Here is a 21,249-nt window from a genome sequence, read left to right as displayed (position 1 = left end):
ATTCACAAGCTCTGGATTTGATATTGATTGCTTTTGTGGAGTGTTTAAGTTATAATGTCAACTGACCTGTTTTAATAATTAAGTATTGCCAGATAATAATTTGAATTGGGACTGCAAAACAATTGTTAATTGTGAATGTTTTACGAAATTAATTAGGAAAACGTTTTTGGTGCAGAATTACACACTTGACCTTTTTAATGAAAATTAAGTCAACAGCCAAGGTCAGGATTTTTGATAAATAATATATTACATTTCAGTTTGTGTTTCACCAATATAACATATTGTAAACCACCAGAATATCTGAAATATATGGCACGTGTTGCGGTCATTCTGTGATAATTTTTTTTTTTTTTTTTTAAAGCAATTGATGCTATTCACTGCCATTATATAGATTTTTTTATTTTTTCTTGTGTCCGAAAAAGAAAGAATGGCACATTAGAAAAACACCAGAGTGAGTAAATGATGACTTAAATTTTATTTTAGAGTGACTTTTATTTAGAGTGACCATCACTTTAAGAATTGATTTCAGATCATGCACATCACTATTAATCAGAAAATGTATTATATTCACCCAGAACAGAGAAAGAGCCATAAATGAGGGATAAGGTGTGTGTGTGTGTGTGTGTGTGTGTGTGTGTGTGTGTGTGTGTGTGTGTGTGTGTGTGTGTGTGTGTGTGTGTGGTCGGTCTCTGAATGACCTGTTTTCCTCCGGGCTGTTTTCCGGGTATGTCCGTCAGGTCCAAGTCATCAGTCTTGCTGACAGTCCACGAGACTATTTCTGTCCTCACAGATCTATCCCAGTTCAGGCACACGGGTGACTTTCAGTCTGACTGCGTGTTGAGCCGTCTGAGGCGTTTTCTGCCTTTATTTGCATTTGTTCACTTCGGTGTTGGCCTGTAAAATTCTGCTGTCGAGGGTCTCAGGGGCTGCGATAATTAGTGTGTACAAATCACACAGCAAATATTTACAACCCCCCAGAGAAGGATTCGATTGCTCAAACTTATTTTAATTATGCTTCTTATATTTATCAGTTTCAGCTCAGTTTCACCTTCATCTCCGAAATTCCTAAAATAGACACAAATGAGTCAATAGTTGTCATCCAGTAGGGCTACAGAGATATGGAATGAATGTAGATAGCAGATCAGATCATCTGATGATAAATGTACATATTGAGATATTAGAGTTTTGATTACAAAGCACAGTTTGATCTGAGCACTGAGGCACAATAACTGAGAAACCACCTAGCAATGCACTAGCAGAGCCAAAAGGTTCTAAGAAACCCAAACAATTACATGGGAACTGCATAGCAACACCCTAGCAACGCACTAGCAGGGGAATGGCAGCATGCCAAAAAGTTCTTTCAGGATTCCTCACAATTGCATAGCCTATAAAGGAGAATTGCAGCATGCCAAAAGAGCATTTCAGAACCCCTAACAACTGCATAGCAACACCCTAGCAACCACATAAATACACCCTAGCAGGAGAATGGCAACTGCAAAGCAACACCCTAGCAACGAACTAGCAGTAGAATAGCTAAAAAGTTCCCAGAACCATTAACAATACAATACACTAACAATACCAAGAAAGATAACTTTAGTCGATGTCCTGCTGCTTTATTATCATTATTGGTGTCTGTAAAAGGACATTCATATTGAATATGTTTTCAATAATGTCAAAACAATAGACACCAAATCCCCATTCAGTGAATCATTTTAAGGTCATTCAGAGGCGTTAAAAAACACATTCTGGAGACTGACGCTAGTTTAAATTGCATTTGACTATAATGACCAAGAGAATGAGACCTCCACTGCACACGTCTCCATCAGATTCAGCGGCGTCCTTCACACACACACACACACACACACACACACACACACACACACACACACACACACACACACACACTCCTCAGAGTGCTATGACAACCAGGGAAAGCCTGAGAGTGTGTGCGTATGTGTTGACCTTCATGAGTTCAGTTTAGTTATGGGGTTACAGTCTTTTCAGTGCAGCCAGTGGAATAAAAAAATGAACTAGCAGCTTCTCAAGGCTTCTGTATTGTACTTAGTAAAGCAAGTGGCCTGGTTACTATGGAGATGGAAATATAAAAAGGGATGTAACTGATGGAACACCTGTTAGTGAAGCTGTTTCCATCCATCAGCTCAACATGGAGAACTGCTGAAATAATGAAACCTCGTCAACTCCAAATAGAGTTTCTCCACAACAGATGTTCAAATTTTAGAGAATTTTTATACTTTACAGATCTCTAGGACTAGGCGTTCTCCTAGCGTATCCTCAAATACGCCTGCCGTTGGCTAAGTGATATCAATGATAATTGGTTTTTAATTGCTGGGCCGACAGCGATCCGACTCATTGCCGTCTGTACTGTCGTCGTCTCCAGACCCAGCAGCCTTCTGGCTCTCCATTCAGCAAATGTAGCGATGAGAAAATCACTTTTGCAGTCGTGTCTTAAGGGTCAAAGCTGATCCTGGATCAGCTGTTAAAGGAAGGATCACATCTTGCTGTCGTCATTGAGATGAAGGTCATACGGAGAGTTTATGAGACTGAACCGTTCGAGCTCATCAGTGTTATTATTCTGGCACAATGATTATTGAGCACAAACCTCTTTTTTTCATCTCGATCTCCCTGACTGGATGCTTTATGAACCTTTGAAATCATTCTGTAAGCAACTTTTATATATATATTGTGAATATTTATTATTATTTTAATAGTAAAAAGTGATTTTTGTAAGTTTAAATTATTCCTTGCCTCATGCCTTGCATAAAAATATATTGATAGCATTTTTAATTTAACTTTCAGTAGCAAAAGCATCATTAGAGTCAGTTCAATTATACGCTCAGTGAATCTGCGAATCAGTTCAAAGAATCAGTTCATTCTATTCAATCATTAAAAAACTGAATGATTCATGTGTTTGTGCTGCATATATATATATATATATATATATATATATATATATATAATCACAGCACCTGTTAGTGGGTGGGATATATTAGGCAGCAAGTGAACATTTTGTCCTGAAAGTTGATGTGTTAGAAGCCGGAGAAATGGGCAAGCGTAAGGATTTGAGCGAGTTTGACAAGGGCCAAATTGTGACGGCTAGACGACTGGGTCAGAGCATCTCCAAAACTGCAGCTCTTGTGGGCTGTTCCCGGTCTGCAGTGGTCAGTATCTATCAAAAGTGCTCCAAGAGGAACAGTGGAGAACCGGCCACAGGGTCATGGGCGGCCAAGGCTCATTGATGCACGTGGGGAGCGAAGGCTGGCCCGTGTGGTCCGATCAAACAGACGAGCTACTGGAGCTCAAATTACTCAAGAAGTTAATGCTGGTTCTGATAGAAAGGTGTCAGAATACACAGAGCATCTCAGTTTGTTGCGTATGGGGCGGCATAGCCGCAGACCAGTCAGGGTGCCCATGCTGACCCCTGACCCCGCCGAAAGCACCAACAGTGGCACGTGAGCATCAGAACTGGACCACAGAGCAATGGAAGAAGGTGGCCTGGTCGGGTGGATGGCCGGGTGTGTGAGTGTGTGTGGCTTACCTGGGGAACACATGGCCCCAGGATGCATGGAAGAAGGCAAGCCAGTGGAGGCAGTGTGATGCTTTGGGCAATGTTCTGCTGGGAAACCTGATATATATATACTGTGTATGTTATGCATTTATTGCATATCAATGAACATAATTAAATAGTTCATCTTAAGAAAAAAACATTTATGTAAACCAACAAATACATAAATATCAACATATATATTAATGTTGTCAAAATGCTTAAATAAACTGAATACTGATAAAAATATCTTTTATCTTCCTTCCTCCATCTGCTGGTGTTCATCGTGAGCACTGCATTAACCCTAGAGGTTAGTTTCAGTGCGCACGCCGTATATTTTTGCCGTTCTGTATCGAGTGTGTGTCTGGAATGAGGAACGAGTGGTGTTTTGATAAAAGCACAGGTGTAGAGGTCTCGTTGAGGTGATTGCAAATATTTATTCCAGAGGCTAAATGTCAGTGTGCTACAGCTGAATAATGCCTCTCCAAGCTGAAAACAAGACCAACTAAATCACTCCAGCAACAACGTTCTCACAATTCCTAATTACTATGCACAGTTTGTCGACTTCCACCTGAAAATGTATTTATGTTGTGTTTCTGCCTCATGGATTAATCATGAGCGAGGGGCTTAAATATGAGGAATGGCAGGATATCAAAGCTGGTGGGATATTTCCTTTGACTGACGGGAATGTTTGGTAGTGTGGTTATTTGCTGCCGTGCCGTCCAGAACCTCTGGAAATGCGGACTAAATGAGCTGAGATCTCCCTGTTCAGGGAGAACATGTCAGCGGTTATATATTCATATTCACTCAGAGTTACTGACTTTAAATGAGTTCAGTACAGTGCCATCTGAGAGTTTGCAGCTTGACCTTGAACAGACTCACAGTATGCATGATGCACGACAGATGATATGAGTTTATCATTTTACTTTGGTGGTGATGGACATGTTTTATATATCATGGTATTATCATGAACTGTCCAAAAAAAAATTGTAGTCATGCTGCTCAGAAGGCCTTGATGCATAAATCTCAATAGAACAATAATTAAACCGATATAGCAATAATAAAAGTATGAGATTAGGAAATAAACAAAAGCAAAAAAATTAGTCAGACGTACAAAAACAGCATACATGATTTCAGTTAAATCAAAATATAAAGTTATGAAACTTAGCTCTGCCCATAGCCAAATCAATTTACTGTGGAACAAGTAACAGATGAATAAGACCAAAGATTGCCAGTTTGATGTACCCAAAACAAATGATATCTCATGTTTAACCACTATCAGAGCCAGCAGCAAATTCCAGAAGGACTGGCCGAGATAAAGCTGTTCTTGGCAGAAACATGAGCGCCGACGGCCTGGAGCTCACGTCCCTGAAAACATCTGAACCAACATTCAAATAAGTGTTATGTTTATATATAAATCGCATATTTAAGGTTTAAATAACTACATTCTTACCTATAACAACTCCACTCCATGACAAAATACAGTAGTGTTTGTAAAGTTCTACTGGGTTTGCTCCTCCTTCTGCTGTTGTAGCCCATCCGTCTCAAGGTTGTGCGTGTTGTGGCTTCACAAATGCTTTGCTGCATACCTCGGTTGTAACGAGTGGTTATTTCAGTCAAAGTTGCTATTCTATCAGCTTGAATCAGTCGGCCCATTCTACTCTGACCTCGAGCATCAACAAGGCATTTTCGCCCACAGGACTGCTGCATACTGGATGTTTTTCCCTTTTCACACCATTCTTTGTAAACCCTATAATGTTTGTGTGTGAAAATCCCATTAACTGAGCAGATTGTGAAATAGTCAGACCGGCCCGTCTGGCACCAACAACCATGCCACGCTCAAAATTGCTTAAATCGCCTTTCTGTCCCATTCTGACATTCAGTTTGGAGTTCAGGAGATTGCCTTGACCAGGACCACACCCCTAAAAGGCATTGAAGCAACTGCCATGGGATTGGCTGATTAGATAATTGCATTAATGAGAAATGGAACAGGTGTTCCTAATAATCCTTTAGGTGAGTGTATATCCAAACACTGATCAGGCTTAACACAGTAACGTGAAATCATTTCAAAGTAACATCCACATGGATGGCAGGACCCAAGGTTTCCCAGGGGATCATTGCCCAAAAGCATCACACTGCTGCCGCCGACTTGCCTTCTTCCTATAGTGCATCATGTCTTCCCATGTCAGTGCCATGTGTTCCCCAGGTAAACAACGCACACACACACCCAGCCATCCACGTGATGTAGACCATCAGCCCAGGACACCTTCTTCAATTGCTCCGTGGTCCAGTTCTGATGCTCACGTGCCACTGTTGGTGCTTTCGGCGATGGACAGGGGTCAGCATTGGGCAACCTGACTGATCTGCAGCTATGCAGCACACTATGTATGTGTGAAAATGCATACATATGTCCCATATCACATTAAAAACTGTATGAATGGATAGTTTCACGCTATAAGTCATGGCCGATTATGGCGGTCGGTTGCCATAGTGACGCAGTCAGTCAAAGCTAAAAAAAGCTCCATGTGTGTTACTTTACATAATTTGTCACTTTGGATTTTCCACTTCTCGCTCTGAGACAGAGTGCTCTGCATTATTGAAGACTTTTTAAGACTTTTTTAATGTCGGATACCTCAGTGGCAGGCAGGATACGTTACTCCAGCTGCTGATATGGGAAGTGCACTCGCATACTAATGCTGCCGAGACTGAAGCGCGCGCCGTTCCTTCTGAGTAATGTACACACGCGCTGGAGGAATCTACAGGGTGGCGTTTCTTCAAATATTTACTAATGAAATCTCTCCGTGAGACTCGAGTCTCTGCACGACACGCTGACGCTGATTAGATAATCATGAGTTTGTCTATCGGAACATTTGGGCTTATTTGTCTACATACCTCATCGGTGCCGTGCTTTTTGAAATAGAGGATGTTTACTGTAAATATACATAATGAAAGCCTAGCAAACATCCATGCAACTCAATAAAAAGAAAATGGCTAAAATACACATCTGTTACACTCTTTTGAACATCCATGAGACAATATAGAAATTAAAAATATGTTAAACCACTTGAATTGCATGTGGTCAACATTGTAGAATAAGCATAGTATAGTTTGTTTTTATGGCTGTAATTAGTAATGTTTATGACTGCATTTATTACTTTACACTGGACCTCAAGCAGCGTGGATTGTGTGCCTCTCCTCTCTTCTTCCAGACTCTGGGACCCTGATTTCCAAATGGAAATGCAAAATTTACTTTCATTAGGAACATAACTTTGGACCACATAGCAGTCCTTTTTGAGGCGAGACGCATCTGACGATGTCTTTGCATAGTGGTTCTTGAAGCACTGACTGCAGCTGCAGTCCAATCTTTGTGAATCTCCCCCACATTTTTGAATTTGTTTCACGATCATCTCCAGGGTGCAGTTATCCCTATTGCTTGTACACTTTTTTTTACCACATCCCTTCACCTCTCTATTAATGTGCTTGGACACAGAACAGCTGCTATGCGCCCTCGATGCACACTTCTGCCGGCCCTGTCCCAAATGGCACCCTCACGGTCTTCCTCTGAGTCCGCACTTTCATGAAGTAATGCCGCTTTGACTGCCGGGTAGAAGTCCTCTGTGTAGCTCATTTGCGGGCTCAGCTAAAGTGTGCATCGAGTGCGCATAGCTGCCGCAAACGGGACGCTCACGAGCACCCTTCTTTAAGCTCAAATGACGAATAGGACACCCTACGGCCTTGTGTACGTGCATGCAGCGGCCATTGTAAGTCCAACAGACCAAAAGTGCACATGAAGTGTGCCATTTGGGACAGGGCCTGTGAGCTATGCAGAGGAAAGTGAAAGTCGTGAAGGTGCAGACTCAGAGGAAGACCGTGAGGGTTTAGGAGGACATTTGGGACAGGACCTCAGTGAAGCTCACATATTCAGCATACGTTCACAGACACACAGGATCCTGGAGTGTTTCGCTCGACTGGATCAGAGAGAATTAATCTGTCATTTCAGCTCGCAAGCGTTTCACTAATGAACCAATTAATGTTTAACACATGAGCCGCGCAGATTACAGGCAATTTACTTGAAAAATGAAAGTACGGTTCCAGACTCTCTCTCTCCCAAACACACACACACACACACACACACACACACACACACACACACACACACACACACACACACACACACACACACACACACACACACACACACACACACACACACACACACACACACACACATGGGACAGCAAGAAAGAGGAGAAAATAAAGAGAGGGATCAAATACTCAGTCAGGAGTGTTTTGAGCCTGGATTGTGCTCGGACTACGTAAGCCCGAGATAATCGCGCTGTCTCTCGCTCCTCATCCTCTTTTCTCCCACAGCAGAGGAGACTTTAAACTCTCCAGAATGATGAAGGCATTAAAGGAGTGTTTGAGTCAAAAGTTCAAACCCAACGGTGTAGATCCATCTCAATTGTGTCTCCAGTAAGCCTTACATGTCCAAGGGAAGGGTGTCTAATTTCATACAGCAATCAGTTTTGGACTGCATTAACAGTTTCCGCCCAAATCAGCTGAACCTGATCCTAAGCCAGGTGTAAACGTGATCATGTAGAAATCACACTCATTCCCACACAGCATACCAGGAAAGAGACGTGATGCATGATGAAATGCATGTTTTGATCGACTGTGAAATCCAACAAGCTGCTTTAGGGTTCCGCTTCCTCCTTCCTCTTTTAAACATGTTCAAGGTATCGCAACACACAGGCCTCCATCTGTTGCCATAGGAACCATATATCACCCTCAATGATGCCATTCGCAGACCATCTCTTCTCTTATACGGTGGTGTTGTAAACACACGTGTGCTAAATCCCCCAAACATGCTCTGAAGAAACACATATTTATAATTCTGCTCCCTTTTAATTATGCAGCTTCTCTCTAGTGGAGTTTAGAGTATGCAAAGCCGCCCGGAGACTTAAAGCGCCCTCAGCCTGCTCAGAAGAACAAAGCCATTTCAGAGATTTTAATTTGGGATAAAACCTCATCGGAGACACCAGAGCCGAAGCCGGACGCGTGATGTCAGAAACGAGTATTCTCTCCGGCGGAAATCCATCCCACGTCTGCTCGCGTTTGATAAGCGATGGAGGAAAACCCCCTCGCTCCCCCGGCAGGGCTAAAAATAGCAGGCTATTAAAAGAAGCGGGCGGAAAGAGAGAAGGCGAGCGAGTTGGGCTTCCTCCCATCGGTCAGCGTTTACTGTTGTTTAAAGCGCCAAATCAAGTTGTCTTCTGGCTAGCACGATTACAGATGACCTATTATGCCTTGTTTTTGTTTTTGGGCTATACTAGAATAGGTTTTAATGCTTGAATGTGTAAAAAAATATATATTTTGGCACATATTTGACCTTCACGAGTTCACACTTACATATAATTTATAGAGAGTACATTTAAATGTCTATATGGCCTGTTGTCTGGGGGGAGGGCTTCGAGCTCGGACTTCGGCCCGAACCCAGAGTACCCCCCATATGTAAGTGGTTTAGAACTAAAAAGAGCAAAATGTGGAGAAGGGGTGGTGGAGGGATGCTGATAAACTGTCAACAAAATGGTGGCAAGACAGCTCCGTATATATACACCTCTTTGGTTGATTAGCTGAGTACTCTCCACCTGTGTCAATTATTTGATTATGCTCCTCCTGGACCTTGTTTAATAAAAAACATAATTTGTTGGAGCTGCATTTAACTCCACTTTTAGACATGCACTCCCAAACTTCCCTATGCCCTTGCCCTCGTGGGAATCCCCACCGCCATTTTGAAGTTCACTCAGCTTCATCAAGTGGATGAGACAAGTTTAATTGGACAGACCCTTGACCCCTTGATTTTGGCTGAGTGTGTGCGAGTGTACTCAACATGTTTATTTCAGGCAGACGCATAAACCACAATCTACCATGATTGTGACATCACAGCAGATTCCACCTAATTTGCCCCCGTCCCACACAACTCTATGATATTGGAGTTATTTTGACATTTAACCGTATAATACTTGTAGCCTTTTCTGCATTTTGGCCTACAATGTGATATCTTACCTGCACTACTCTATTTAGTTCTGTTATTACGCTTATTGTTGTCATCTGTTGTCATGCAGAATGTGGCGTTTGGTCGGTGTTGTATTTGTCTCTCCCCTCCTCTGTTGGTAAAAAGTAACAGTGATGAGCTCGGCGTTTTACCTATTCCTTCTTTAACTCTTGGCGACCGGTGAAAAATGCAGGACTCTCAGCGGTTCGTTACGCTCCTGCCGTTTTAAAAAACGCAGCGCTCCCATTGAAAACAATTGACAAAAAAAAAAAAACGCTTTGGTGGACACAGAAAGTCTAAAGTCTTTACTGCCTTTCTGGGGCTTGGTAGTTGAATTGCTGTCAATGGATGGATAAAGATCTCAGATTTCATCAAATAATGAACAAAGTCTTACGGGTTTGGAACGACATGAGGTTCAGTAATTAATTGCATAATTTAAATTTTTGGGTGCGCTATCCCTTTAAGGGTTGGCATGTTTGGTTCGATTAAAACGAACCCTGGTGCGATTTCTCTGTTTGGGCGGTTTGTTTCAATGAGTGTAACACTGCCATTTGAACCCTGGTGCGCACCAAATAATCCAAGACCAAGGTACCAAAACCACTGAAAAGATGGGTCTGTTCCCATTTCCAAACAAACTCTTGTGCGTTTCGACCATAGACTGTAAAAAAATATGGACGTAGTGTCCGTGACGTCACCCATAGGATTCTGATAAGCCGTTCTGAAGCTTAAAGTATGGGCGAGCTGGGCGTTGCCATCTTGCGAGCGAGTCAACGCGTGTCACTCCCGGATAACAGAAAATGGGCAAAAAGGCGGGATGTGCGCGGAGCTGAGGTGACGCAATAACTATAGACGGCGGATAAATGGCTATCCACTTGTAACCACGCCCTTAATTATGCAGAACCTTAAGGCTTAATATAACGGAAACGAATGAGTTATAAAAAAATTCACCCCCCTCAGAGTTGTCATGAAGATCAAAATTAGCCTTATAAGCCAAAACCACAATTTGTACCAGGCTGTAAACATGTTTTTTTCTGCTTTAAAGTTGAGAATTTTAACATGGGGCTCAATGCGATTCTGCTCCCTTCTGGAGCCTGCATCTAGTGGCCAGTTAAGGAATTACAGTTTACATTACTTCCGTATTGGCTTCAAGAGAGATCGCGGGAGGTTGCCGCTTGGTTTCGACGAAAATATGAGTGTTCTCAAGCATACCTGCCTTCTCATCATAGTTGCGTGTTTCCCATCACAGTTCGGTACAGGCATCACAACAGCATGTCCACGCTGCAGATCTTGGTTTGTGTGTGTGACGGAGGGATTCCTGTCGCTGTTTTGACTCCTAACACATTTGATACGCTTTATTTAACCTAGAACACAGCATTGGTTTGGATGTTCGGTAAGTTTCATTGCGAAATATACATCATAAAAGCTGACCAGTCAGGTTGTAAACATATCCCTGTGCCTTTAGGTTCGGTATCATTAAGTTCGTTGTTAATAATGCCAATCTGTACGCAAAATGGATTAGGACTAAATGTTTTGGGGGTTTGTTGGTCAGGACCAAACAAACCAAGCAAACCGATCTATAAGTGTGAACACACCCTGAATAAACGATTACACAATTTTTGTATAAACTTTTTTATTATTTTACAGTGCCTTCTGAAATTGTAAATTGTGCATTAAAATTGGGCCAAAGTAAACTGTGTGTGTTCCTCTCTACATTTTTGAATAGTTTTTGTGTGGATCGTGCACATCTGAATGTTGCCTATCAGTGAAATTATACCTGCATTACCCATGATTTCCGGTTGGCATGTTTCGGTTTTATTTTGAGACACTTTAATATACTATGTGTTTTATTAGGCAGGTGCAGGTTATTAGGAGGTTTGTATACATTCATCGACAGAAAACGAATCATTATTCTCCAGCTCAACACAGTTAGTCTTATTGTTTAAATCTGGTTTATTTGATTTACAAGCGCCTACCACGTTTTACCATGGCTAATATTGATCTAGCTCACTGCAGTGTGAACAAGTGTCTCATATAGTCGCCAAGTGAACGTCAAGTATCATTATAACATAACTTTCAACACACTCAGATGTATCTAATATGATAAAAACAGCGCTGTATTCACATACGCATGAGCGAAAGCAAGCAAGAAGCGAAAGCAAGAAGCGGAAGCGCTCGTCTGCGGCAGAACAAACACGGCTCTCCAGCCGTGTCGCATTTGTCTCTTCAGCGGTCTCGTTCTCTTACCCTGCTTCATACTATAGTAGTGTTAATAAATCTTTCGTAAATTAGCACATCCATGAACATGATTTCTGCCCGACTCCTGTCGGCATTTTCCCTTGGTTGTAGAGGTGAAGATGACAACTCCCATGATTCCACGAAATCAAGGCGTCATTAAGCAATTTTTTGTATAAGCGACCTCCAGCTGTGAAAATCACATATAGAGCCTTGAAAATGGGATGAATGTAGTCAGCTCTGTATGAGCAGAGCACATAAAACAGTACCATTCTGACGCTGTTTACACCCCACAGACAGGAGATGAAGCTGAAATGTGTCAGATGTGTATTTACACCCCCTGATTGAGCAAGTTTAGACCTCTCTTCTTAACCTTCATGAAGGTCTGCTCTCGTCGGGTTGGCTGGGCGTCTGGACACGGGTCTCATTCATCTCTGTTGAGGAACACTATTTGTATGCAAATGATCTGGGCTCGCAGGCCGAATCGGGCTTATAATGGGCTTCCATCGATCATCACAGGAGCCAAACTTTACAGCGCGAGTATATGATCAGTCTATCAAACGTGCCTCCTGATACCGGCTGACATTGTGCGGAGAGGAAGAGCGTTTCATCAAAGCAAATGTCCTTGGGCTGCCGGACGGCTGATAACACACTTCTGTGTGAGAAACACAAAGATTATCGTTCATTCAGCTCACGTAAAGCTTCATTAAAACAACACCGTGAGCGTCATGAATCTCAGCAGGCCTCGAGTGTGTGTTGCAGCGATTTCACCAGGTTTAAGAAGTTGCTGGTTCAATTTAAAAGATGTTTTGATCACCAAAACCTTGCTTTGTAGTTGCCAAAAGTGTGTGAATTTACTGAATCGCTGTTGCTTATGTTATCGTCCTCCAGAGAGAAATCATAAGTTTGATTGCTTTGAACCGGTTGCTGGCTGCTATTGATGGTTAAATCACTAACATTATGAGCGAGATTAACTGTGAAGTTTGAAAACAACTTAGAAACACCACTTCACTGGATCCTTCTCAAAATATAGTGACTAACATGTCTCATGTCTGGACAAAAATGCAAACACTCCAGAAGCTCCAATATTTGCATTACAGCATCATTCTATAACCATAAAAATAAATATTATGTTTAGGTATTTATTTACTGTTTTATTATTGTAATGTTTCCTGTGTTGCACAATAAAGTAGCCTAAATAAGTACATACATTTGTAGAGTAAGAAAAGGCTTTTCAAAAACGTTGAAAAAGTTCATTAACTTCAAAGATATTTTAATATTCATGATTAATTTATGGAAGCTAGTTTCCTCCACAATAAAAAAGGTAATTGTGACTTTCTATCTCGCAATTCTGACTTTTTCTTGCAATTGTAATTATAAAGTCTAAATACATAAAAAAATGGACTTTATTTCATGCAATTCTGACTTTATAACTCACAATTCTGCTTTTACAAACGGCTTGTTTCTCAGAATTGTGGGATATAAACTCATTATGAGGGAAAAAGTCAGAATTGTAACACAAACCTGCAAATAAAAAAGGAAATAGTTTTTGTTATAGTTTTTTTTAATATATATAATCTCACAAATCTGAGTTTTTTGGAGCTTTTTATTTGCCACAGAATAAAACATTTTAAAAGATATTTCTGACTTTTTATCTCACAATTGCTGTGAGTTAACATCTTGTAATTCAGACTTTTTTTTCTCTCTCAATTGCGAGTTATATAGTCAGAAATGTGAGTTTCAAATTTCCATCAACAAGTTTCCATTGACTTTTTCTTGCAATTGCAACGTTAAAAAAGTCACAATTACCTTTTTTTTTTTTCTTTAGAGATTTTGAAGAACATTAGTAACCAAAGAGTTTCTGGTCCCCATTGACTTCAGTAGATTTTTTTTCTTCCTCCTGTAGTTTGGAAGTCAATGGGGACCAGCATCTGTTAGGTTCTTCAAAATCTCCTATTTTGTGTTCAATCGAGCAAAGAAACTCAGAACAACTTGAGGGTGAGTAATTGATGACAGAATATGTGGGAATTATCCCTTTTATACAGAACCTATTTGAAATGCTTTCATCAGATATGATGTCACAGAACACTCGGAATGATCGCATCACTTCTGGTGGGTTCCGAGATATTTGTGCATGTTCTGAAGCACATCACTCTTAGAGGAAAAGGTTCTATATAGAACCTTAAAAGGTCCTATCAGCGCTTTGTATTTGGAACCCCTAAAAGTTTCTTTATAGAACCCTTTTTAACTGACAAAATGGTTCTTTCTTGTCATAATAAAACCTTTTTAGCACAAAAGGTTCTTTGGAGTTCAACACCAAAAAACCTTTTATGCTGTAATTTAAAAAAAGCATTTAGAGTCAACTCCAAAGAACCTTTTATTCTAAACGGTTCTATAATGACAAGAAAGAACCCTTTTGGCAGTTAAAAAGGGTTCTATACGTTTAGGGGTTCCAAATATGTAGCTCTGATAGAACCTTTTAAGGTTCTTTTTAGAACCTTTTGTTCTAAGAGTGATGTGAGGGATGTGTTTCTAAACCAAAGGAGAAACGAGTTACAGGCCAAAGTTTGATGCTTCTATAGTCAAACTGTGAGCAGTAATTAATAATCTGATTTGTGCAAGAACCTTGAGTGTGTCGTCACGGCCGGAGCTTTGCGTGTGTATTCTGGCACGTTGCTTGACGTGTGTGTCCAGCGTCACTCGTGCGCATCGGTTCTCTCGACTCGGAGCCGTTTGATCCTGAGGAAGTAAGGAGAGGCAGGTTGTATCTAAGCAACAGGATGGTTGCCAGGTGACAGACACTGAGGTCCTGAGAGCAGAAAGGGCGTGTTCGGTGTTTCTGAGACGAGAGACAAATCGAACTGCCAGTCAAACGGCCGACACAGATTCGTTTGTGAGCAATGTGAATCTGAACTCACCTCTCTGAGATCAGATCAAACGTATTAACGGTAAACGGGCTTGGGTCGTCTTCTCAAGATAGTTCTGACAAAATCAAAGAAGATGCAGCAAACCTCATCAGAGCTGAGCATCGATCACCCAGTGTGAGTAACTAACCGTCAGCACAGATAATAATGAGCTCTGCTTACAGCCTCCCATGATGCTCTCTGATCTGACCTGTATCATGTGCCTTTGAGCTTGACATCATTACTGTTGGTACAGAAAGGTTCTGTTGCCATCAGATTTTCATTTGAAGGCCTGGACTATGTTGCATTTAAAGTGCCTCTGTTATGTTTGTTTTCCAGATGCAGAGGTGGACAGTAGCTCATTTACTCGAGTACTGTACTTAAGTAAACTTTTCGAGTCTTTGTACTTTACTTGAGTATTATATTTTCTGGAAACGTATGACTTAAACTTCACTACATTTGAAAGACAAATATCGTACTTTTTACTCCATTACATTTCTATCAAGGTCCTCGAAGTCGAAAGTCGTTTCTGTAGCAGCTTTGAAAGTCAGTGGATGATTTTTTTAACATTTAACATTTAATCATTTAGCAGACGCTTTGATCCAAAGCGACTTACAAAAAAGGGGAGAGTAATAGAAGCAACGAAACAGACAAGGCCAACAACCTGTAAGAGCTGTAAGAAATCTCAAATAATTAGCACAGTACACAATTTTTTTTTTTTTTTTTTTTTTTTTTTAAATAGACATCTACAACAAAAACTCACGTACGCAAAATGCCGAACACTGGATTTGGATAGCTATGATAACAACCCATTAGGACTAAGGCTGATGCCCCAACTGTTGTCGTTAATGCGGATTCAGTGGCCCAATGGGTTGGTTTTGAATGGCATTCTAGCTAAACGCGCAGCAATAGCCATCGACAGCAAAAACTCACGCACGCAAAATACAGAACACTGGATTCTGATAGTTATGATAACTATGTAACACACCCGCCTGAAGGCACAAATCCGGATGAGAGACGTAGAGATGATCCAGGAATGTGCGCTTTTTGGTCGTTGCTGTGGTGATCAGTAAGTGCTATTCTGTATTGGTCAAGTGCAATTGGAAAAGATGTGTCTTAAGATGTTTTTTAAAAATGGCTACAGACTCGGCAGCACGAATTGAGATCGGCAGGTCATTCCACCAGGTGGGAACGGTCCAGGAGAATGTCCGTGAGAGCGATTTCATGCCTCTTTGGGATGGAACCACGAGGTTTCTTTTCTTCTTTAAAAGGTGTTTGGGTTTTTGCAGAAAGCCTTTCAGGAATCACTCCTGTGGAGTCTCGTGAGGTTCAGTGGTTTCACAGCATGTTTTGAACTTGATCAGTTTATAGCAAAATGGAAGAAGACGGTTCATTTTGGCAAGTATTCACATAAACAAAGTTGATTATGTCTTACATTTACATTTAATCATTTAGCAGACGCTTTTATCCAAAGCGACTTACAAAAAAGGGGAGAGCAATAGAAGCAACGAAACAGACAAGGCCAACAACCTGTAAGAGCTGTAAGAAATCTCAATTAATTAGCACAGTGCACAATTTTTATTTATTTATTTATTTATTTTTTATAGCCATCTACAATAGCCACCTACAACAAAAACTCACGTACGCAAAATACAGAACACTGGATTTTGATAGCCATGATAGCAACCCATTATAAATGTTTTAAGTTAAATTAAACAGTTGGAGAATATCAGATGTGTATCAGTGTATTGGATCCGTGCATTCGGCCTTAAAGTGACAGTAGCTTTATAAAGAGCTTTATACGTTTTCTACAAGTATTTAAATGAGTTTAAGTTAGTCGTATGCTAGTATGTCGGATGGAGCATCACTGACTGGCTTAAACCATGATGACAGTGTGCATTTATACAACAATAATAAATGAATGTGTTGACATAAAAAAGGAAACGTACTTTTGACACTTAAGTACTTTTAACAACAAATACTTCTGTACTTTTACTCAAGCAAAAATCCGTTTCACTTGTACTTTCACTTGTAACGGAGTAATATTTGACCAGTAGTACTTTGACTTTTACTCAGGTAATGAAGTTGTGTACTTTGTCCACCTCTGCATATATTACTATTACTTAAATAATAATAATAATAATATTAATAATACATTTTATTTGTATTGCACTTTACATTTGGAACAAATCTCAAAGTGCTACAGTTAAGATCATTTAAAAATGTATTATAACGTTTTATACAGTGTGTAATATATCTGTTTGTGAATGTAAAAGGTCTTCAAAGTTTGGTTCTTGCTGTGAATTCATACGGTGAAACCGACGCCATTTTTACTGTTTGTAACACTGTGTATCAAGTGCTGAGGAAGATCAGGAGCTAAAATTTAGAGAACAGTAATGGCATTTGGTTTTTTCCGGCCCATGCTGCAAGCGATTAACCAATCACAACAGATTGGGTCATCTGACCAATCAGAGCAGAGTAGATCAATCACAACAGATAGGGTCACCTGACCAATCAGAGCAGAGTAGATCAATCACAAAAGACTGGGTCATCTGACCAATCAGAGCAGAGTAGATCAATCACAAAAGACTGGGTCATCTGACCAATGTAAGTGAAATGAAAGTGTTGTTTTTTATTCTTACACATGTAAACCTGTTATAGGACACTCAAAGCAAAGCAAAATGAGGAACCTTTTAAAAAAGCATAGTAGAGGCACTTTAATAATAATAATGGTAATGTTTGGTAACACATACAACAAAGTTTAATTTGTTAACATTAGTTATAGAACTAACAATGACTAATTATTCTACAGCATTTATTAATCTTAATTCATGTTAATATTTACTACATTTTAAGATCAAAAGTTGTGTTAACATAAATTAATGCCCTGTGAACTAACATGAACATTTTTCATTGTTAGTTTGTTAACGCATTAGCTAATGTTAAAAAATGAGACCATAATTAAACTTTCCGGTGGATTAATCACATTAAGGCAATTGTTCTGTATCACAAGTTTGCTGAAATGTTATGTTTAAATATGTAAATACAGCACCTAATTAAACATGCAATAATTTGCATACAATTTCCAGAACAGAAAACTGAAAATTAGATAATACCAGGTTTATAATTCTTGCTTAATTTTGTTGATGACTTGTTAATGTAGTTTTTTATTAAGCCATAAATGAGAAAATACTTTCCACAGTCTGTGTATTTAAGGAATAAAATGCTAAATCAGCTATATATATATATATATATATATATATATATATATATATATATATATATATATATATATATATATATATATATATATATATATAATATATAAGGAATAATATATCATAATATATATATATCCTAATATTGTGTTGGTCCCCCTTTTGCTGCCAAAACAGCCCTGACCTATCGAGGCATAGACTCCACTATAGACCCCTGAAGGTGTGCTGTGGTATCTGGCACCAAGATGTTAGTAGCAGATCCTTTAAGCCCTGTAAGTTGTGCGGTGGGGTCCCCATGGATCAGACTTGTTTGTTCTGCACATCCCACAGATGCTCGATTGGATTGAGATCTGGGGAATTTGGAATCCAAGTCAATCTCAAAAACTCAAACTCGTTGTGCTCCTCAAACCATTCCTGAACCATTTTTTCTTCGTGGCAGGGCACATCACAATACCTCAGCTGGCTTGCCTACTTCCTATAGTGCATCCAGGGGCCATGTTTTCCCCAGCCAGCAATCCATGTGATGGACTATCAGACCAGACCACCTTCTTCCATTGCTCCGTGGTCCAGTTCTGATGCTCACGTGCCACTGTTGGTGCTTTCGGCGGGGTCAGGGGTCAGCATGGGCACCCTGACTGGTCTGTGGCTATGTCGCCCCATACGCAACAAACTGAGATGCTCTGTGTATTCTGACACCTTTCTATCAGAACCAGCATTAACTTCTTGAGCAATTTGAGCTCCAGTAGCTCGTCTGTTTGATCGGACCACACGGGCCAGCCTTCGCTCCCCACGGTCATCAATGAGCCTTGGCCGCCCATGACCCTGTGGCCGGTTCTCCACTGTTCCTGCCTTGGAGCACTTTTGATAGATACTGACCACCCATTTTCTAACACATCAACTTTGAGGACAAAATGTTCACTTGCTGCCTAATATATCCCACCCACTAACAGGTGCTGTGATGAAGAGATAATCAGTGTTATTCACTTCACCTGTCAGTGGTCATAATGTAATGCCTGATCTGTGTGTGTGTGTGTATGTGTGTGTGTGCGTGTGTGTGTGTGTGTTCGTGTGTGTATACAGAATATAGATGGGAATAAAACTGTTAAGTTTGGTGAATGTAAAGCAGCTGAAGTTGAGATTTCTGACTCAAACTCACCAATTTAAAGATATGTATAACTAAACCCTATAGATTTTAATTATAATAGACCAAGTGTAATAAAATAAACACTTAAATGTGTATTTGGGATGTTTTCTTTTCACTAGTCTGGAAGAAAAGCAAAATAGACCAATGCTTGATAACACATGTAAACCATAATCATAAAACAGACACTTCAAGTTTGATCTGGTGTGTGATACTGCCCTCTGGTGGTCAGCGCTGAAACTATCCACAGCTTCTCCTCAAAGTTCAGCACTGAACTCGTAATCATGAGCCTTTGCTTTGGCTTGCTGTTTTTGTCATTTAGACTCAGTTTACGCGAGAAGATTTTGTGTACATCTGTAATGAATGTGTAAATATAAACTCCATCCCAGAAGAGAGAGATGGTGTCTTTATATTGATATTTTCACATAAATCAGACAATTCTGTTGATAAAAAGCATTAAAAGAAAGTTGTTCCAATGCACATCTTGAATTTCAGTATTTGAGATGAAACTGATGGAGACATTTTTCATTTTGTGTTTTTTTAATGATTTTTTTGCCATGCTACAAAAATAGAGTTGGCACTGATGGCAAAGTAATAGATGTAATTTTTAAGTAACTAAGTTATAAAAACAAAAAAAACTAAACTGATATCAATACCCAATATATCAAATGCAAATATCAAAACTAGTTTCAGTACAACGTCCGTAATTGTGAAATACTCGCATAGGAATGTAACCTCTCTCTCTTACGCACACGCGCACGCGCACACACACACACACACACACACACACACACACACACACAATCTTTCCTGAAAGATCCTGACAATCATTCAGTTCCTCAGATTTGGCAAATGATCTTGATTTATACGGTTATTTCATTAGCACTCATTTGTTGCTAAACCTACTGAATGTCATTTTGTACATGTGAACGTTCCAATATTTGCACACACTCTCAAAAAGGTAGAAAATAGCATGATAATAATGCAATAAACTTTACAATAGAAACTTTACATAAACCGCATGTCTAGCAGTCCTCCACCTGCTCCACTCGCCGTAAACAGATTAGTCTTTTGTTTGGAAACCCTTAAGAACATTCGAGTGCATTCAGACAAGCGATACAATCACGTTTGCCACTAAGACACACATTTGCAGCACCGCACAACCCTCCAGGTCCTTCTGAAAACAGCGTGATGCATGAGATGACCTAAAGTGTGTTAGTGTTCGATCACACTGCACGGATTATAACACTGATGTGCTTGTGAAATAGTGATGAGCGTCTCACACAAATCTCACACCAATACATCCGAGTGTTTGTGAGGGACGCACTGCTTCAATTTCTGATAGTTGCTTTTATATTATGAGTCTAGTTTTTTTCTTTTCTTTTTTTTTTCCTGATGTTTAAAAAAATTACATTGAATCTTTAAAAAAAAAAAAAAAAATTTGTGTAAAATGTAATATTTAAATGTGTGTAATGTGTCACATAGCATTTTTTAGAGTGCATATATAGCCTAAGTAAAAAAACAACCCAAATTGGGTTTAAAATGGACAAACCTAACAATTAGGTTGTTTTAACCCAGTGATTGGGTTGTTTTAAGCAAACATTTAACCCAACAGCTGGGTTAAAACAACCGATTTCGCTGGGTTTGTCCATTTTAAACCCAATTTGGGTTGTTTTTAATTCAGCTTTTTTTAGAGTGTAAAGCCAGTTTTATCTACTTCCATTGCTGACCAATAATTGAAGAAAAAAAATCTATAAAGGAAAAAAATTAAAATTATTAATATTATTATTTTTAAGAAACATGTTTGAGTTTGTCTGATTTTATCTGCTTCCAATTTAGGCCGATTATTGAAATAAAATTGTTTGTGTGTATATATATATATATATATATATATATATATATATATATATATATATATATATATATATATATACACAGTACACACAAACAATTTTATTTCAATAATCGGCCTAAATTGGAAGCAGATAAAATCAGTATATAAAATATATATATATTAAACCTTAAAACCACCTGAAAACTCTTTTAAACCACCTGTAGCGCCAAACACTCGTCAAATTTCAGGGTTTCTCAGCAACTGAGAGCCAGGAGAATGAAAAGAGGCGCTCAGACACACTGGA

The sequence above is a fragment of the Pseudorasbora parva genome, chromosome 20 (assembly GCF_024679245.1).
Source record: "Pseudorasbora parva isolate DD20220531a chromosome 20, ASM2467924v1, whole genome shotgun sequence".
Classification (NCBI taxonomy): domain Eukaryota; kingdom Metazoa; phylum Chordata; class Actinopteri; order Cypriniformes; family Gobionidae; genus Pseudorasbora; species Pseudorasbora parva.
This window is presented reverse-complemented; position numbering follows the sequence as displayed.